Below are 5,012 nucleotides of genomic sequence, written 5' to 3'. Positions count from 1 at the left end.
TATATGAAATGGCATGAAAAGGCCAGGAGATGAAAGAGTATGGAGAATATTTGGTGGATGACAAGAACTCGTGGCCAGTGACATTTTAAATTTGAACGGAAATAAAGCAGGTAGACTGAAGCTCTGTCTTTACAGATGTCAAATTCCAGGCTTAGCATTATGAGCTACTACTACAAGCTGGAAAAAAAATAGTTGAGAGCTTTTAAGCAGGGAAAATGACACTATGGAAGCTATGTTTGCCTGTTTCTTTCCTATAATCACTCCCACATATAGTCACTTATTGAATTGCTATTTTGTCTCTGACATTTAGACCAAATTTATACCCTCTCCTTCATGAGTATACTATTACTTCCTCTTATTTGAAGGCCCCATTGTATAAATGAACAGTGGCAAACCTAATCTAGCAGCACATCAAAAAGCTTACTCAACACAGTCAAGTCTGCTTCATCCCTGGGAAGCAAAGCTGGTTCAACATACACAAATCAATAAACTTAATCTATCACATGAAGAGAACCAATGACAAAAACCACATGATTATCTCAATAGATGCAGAAAAGACCTTCAATAAAATTCAACACCCATTCATGCAAAAAGTGCTTAATAAACTATGTGTTGATAGAAAATATCTCAAAATAATAAGAGCTATTTATGACAGACCCAGAGCAAACATCATACTGAATGGTTAAAAGTTGGAAGCATTCCCTTTGAAAACCAGCACAAGACAAAGATGCCCTATCCCACAGCTCCTATTTAACATAGTATTGGAAGTTCTGACCACAGCAATCAGGTAAGAGAAAGAAATAAAAGACATTAAAATAGGAAGAGAGGAAGTCAAATTATTTGTTTGCAGATGACATGATTGTGATTGTATATTAAAAAAAACCCATCATCTCAGCCCCAAAACTCCTTAAGCTTATAAAGGACTTCAGCAAAGTCTCAGGTTACAAAATCAATGTGCAAAAAACACAAGCATTCATATACACTGATAATAGTCAAGCAGACTCAAATCATGAGTGAACTCCCATTCACAATTGCTACAAAGAAAATAACATACCTAAGAATACAATTTACAAGGGACTTGAAGGACTTCTTCAAGAAGAACTGCAAACCACTGCTCAAGAAAATAAGAGAGGACACAAACAAATGGAAAAAAAAAATTCCAAGCTCATGAATAGGAAGAATCAATATCATGAAAATGACCATACTGCCCAAAGTAATTTACAGATTCAATGCTATCCCCATCAAGCTACCAATGACCTTCTTCACAGAACTAGAAAAAAACTACCTTAAATTTCATATGGAACCAAAAAAGAGCCTGTATAGCCAAGACAATCCTAAGCAAAAAGAACAAAGCTGGAGGCATCATGCTACCTGATTTCAAAGTATACTACAAGGCTGCAGTAAACAAAACAGCATGGTACTGGTACCAAAAGAGGCATATAACCAATGGAACAGGAAAGAGGCCTTAGAAATAACACCACACATATACAACCATCTGATTTTTGACAAACATGACAAAAACAAGCAATGGGAAAAGGATTCCCTATTTAATAAACGATATTGAGAAAACTGGCTAGCCATATGCAGAAAACTGAAACTGGACCCCTTCCTTATACCTTATACAAGCATTAACACAAGATAGAGTAAATACTTGAGCTTAAAAATCCTAGAAGGAAACCTAGGTAGTACCATTCAGGATATAGTCATGGGCAAATACTTCATGAATAAAGCACCAAAAACAATGTTAACAGAAGCCAAAATTGATGACTAGGATCTAATTAAACTAAAGGCCTTCTGCACAGCAAAAGAAACTATCATCATAGTGAACAGGCAACCTACAGAATAGGAGAAAGAAATTTTTTGCAAACTATCCATCTGTCAAAGGGCTAATATCTGGAATCTACAAAGAACTTAAACAAATTTACAAGAAAAAAAATCAAAAAGGGAGAGAAGGATATAAACAAACATTTCTCAAAAGAAGACACTGATAAAGACAAACATGTGAAAAAAAAGCTCATTATCACTGATCATTAGAGAAATGCAAATCAAAACCACATTGAGATACCATCTCACACCAGTTAGAATGGCAATCATTAAAATGTCTGGAAACAATAGATGCTGGAGAGAATTCGGAGAAATAGGAACACTTTTATATTGTTGGAGGAAATGTAAATTAGTTCAACCATTGTGGAAGACAGTGTGGAGATTCCTCAAAGATCTAGAACCAGAAATACCATTTGACTCAGCAATCCCATTACTGGATATATACCCAAAGGATTATAAATCATTCTACTATAAAGGCACATCCACATGTGTTTTTATTTCAGCACTATTTACAAAAGCAAACTTGGAATCAACCCAAATGCCCATCAGTGATAGACTGGATAAAGGAAATGTGCCACATATAAACTATGGAATACTGTGCAGCCACAAAAATAATGAGTTCATGTCCTTTGCAGGTACATGGATGAATCTGGAAACAATTATCCTCAGCAAACTAACAGAGAAATAGAAAACCAAACACTGCATGTTCTCACTCATAAGTGGGAGCTGAACAATAGCACATGGGGACAGGGAAGAAAACATCACACAATGGGGCCTTTTGGCGGATGAGGAGAAAGGGAAGGGAAAGCATTAGGACAAATACCTAATGCATGTGGAGCTTAAAACCTAGGTGATGGGTTGATAAGTGTAGGCAACCACCATTGCACATGTATATATATGTAAACTGCACATTCAGCATATATATCCCAGAACTTAAAACAAAAAAAAATCTATTATCTTTTACGATAGTGTAACATTTAAATTTAAGCTAAAATGCACATAGTACCTTAGTTATTAATGTCACGAAATATCCCCTTTGAAATAAATACTACAGCATGACCCGTTGAATAACCTTACGGCATCCATACTATATAGTGTTGTCTCCAAGGAGCAGGGGTTGGGGAATGGGGGATACTCAATTCTTTTCTGTATTTGGATATGCTCCTTTGGTTTCTATTTGTCTGATGTGTAGTTGTATTTCCAGTCCCAAACCCACCTTCCACTGCAATTGTCACAGATTTGGAAATGGTGGCTGTGGTTGCAATGGCAGTGGCTAAACATGAAGGGGGCTGTTCATACTTTCCGAGATCACCATGGTAATTCATGTCATTTTCATAAACTCTGTATTATTTTAGAGAAGAATGTGGGACTTTTCCTCTTAATATCCCTCAAATCCAGAAGGATCATGCTCTGCACATCATAGGTACTCAACACATGTCTGTGGGATATAAACATGAAGCTGACTTACCTGGCAGGGGAGATACCAAGATCACGAAGGTGGTTTTCCCAGGGTGAGGCTTATCCATTGCACTCCGGATGTTCTGACCCCTGCGATTTTCCCAAATGTGGGAAAGTCGACTGCATAATAAGTGGGGGACTGCATTCACACGTTCCCCTGGTCTGAAAAAAAAATCTATGAAGCTGATTAATATAAGGTATATAGTGTGACTTTAAAAGTAAACCTAAAACTCTTCAGTAAATCATATTTATGGAAACAAGCCAAAAGAGAGTTATAAAGTCTATAACAAATTTAATGTCAACTCTCTTGCTCAGGTAGGTTTCTCAATTATTTGTGCCTCAACCATAGGATAAGCAGAGCTGGTTGAAAAAGCTTCCAGTATATGGCCATCCGGTAGTAACCTTGGTGGGAAGGGGAGGTTTGGCCGATCACAGCTTCTACCTTGATGAGAAGAGAGAGAGAGACAGAGAGAGAAAGAGACAGACAGAGAGAGAGAGAGAGAGAGAGAGAGAGAGAGAGAGAGAGAGAGAGAGAGAGAGAGAGAGATACAATAATATTTTAAATTTATCTGTTTCCAAAGCAATTGCAATCAGATGACTGAATGTCATACCCATGGCATTCATGATATGCAGTTTCAGTGTGCCTTTTGCAAACATGTCTTAAGATTCTTGAGCTAGTTCAACATTTAGAAGAAATGATTACCATTTCTATGGAAAAATTCTCACCACTTTTTCCATGGAATTCAGAATCTTGGCTTTGCCCTGGCTTTTATTCTTTAAAATCAGGATTAAGTGTGTCTTCTCCCAGGGCGATTTCAGGAAAATCAAGTTGATGTGTCCAATTGCTTTAACTGGCCTTCTGTTTCCGATCAGCTATGAAGAAGCAAAATAATGTGGAGGTGGTTTTCTCACTCTCTCTCAGATGGGGCATGCTATGCCATCTAAATTGTACATATAATCATTTTGCTTCAGTTAAGTGATAGTTGTATCATCTGTCCACTTTTTTTCTGCTATTCAGAATCTCAGATAATGTCAATATTAAAAACCATTGCTCCTGAAGAATATTTTATGGCACTTGAAAATTGCTTTTTTATACAGTGGGAAATGATCTGAATCACTGCAAGTCAAGATTTTATCAAGATGATATTGAAGACTAAATTCATATAAGTGAAACTGAGTTAGATCAAAGAAAAACAGAACATTTGATAGTTGCAGAGAGAGACCCATAAGGCCCATAATATGAAGATGCTTCCAAGACCTGTGTTCTCTGATCCCAAGCAATCTTACCAAGCATCCCTCCTACAGGCCAGGAGCTCTCAAAGCATGGAGTTGGGGAGTTCTTGGGCTAGTTTCTCCAAAAGTGTTGGCAGAGCTATTGTAAATAAGATAATTATACAGAAATTGGCTACTATTGTACCGGTTATATAATAAGCATTATAAATAGCAGATATTAGGTACAAAAGATCATAGTAGAAATACAATCTTGAGATCATATCCTAATTTCAATGCTTCTTAATTGTATGACTTTAGCCAGCTTGCCTAATATATCAGAGCCTCAGTTTTCTTTTCTGTAATATGAATATAATAATGATACTCCAGGTCATAGAGTTGTTGTAAGAACTAAAACAGAAAAAATTATATTCAGCCCGGAGTGCAAGATTTAAGCCACAATATGCTTTCATTGAGTAGCTATAAACAAAGTGACCATTACATGCAATATCACTTGATTT

At 36.7% G+C, this 5,012-nt stretch overlaps 1 non-coding gene across 1 annotated transcript; it reads left to right on the top strand.

The window, feature by feature from the left end:
* The first annotated feature begins 3,284 nt into the window (after nt 1-3,284).
* Nucleotides 3,285-3,442, top strand: LOC118150868 (U1 spliceosomal RNA). The gene has a single exon (XR_004738992.1). It is a non-coding gene; the product is annotated as a U1 spliceosomal RNA (small nuclear RNA).
* Nucleotides 3,443-5,012: the final 1,570 nt, after the last annotated feature.

The sequence above is a fragment of the Callithrix jacchus genome, chromosome X, assembly GCF_049354715.1.
Source record: "Callithrix jacchus isolate 240 chromosome X, calJac240_pri, whole genome shotgun sequence".
Lineage (NCBI taxonomy): Eukaryota > Metazoa > Chordata > Mammalia > Primates > Cebidae > Callithrix > Callithrix jacchus.
Note: the sequence above shows the minus strand (reverse complement) of the source record. Positions and strands in the feature narration are given on the sequence as shown.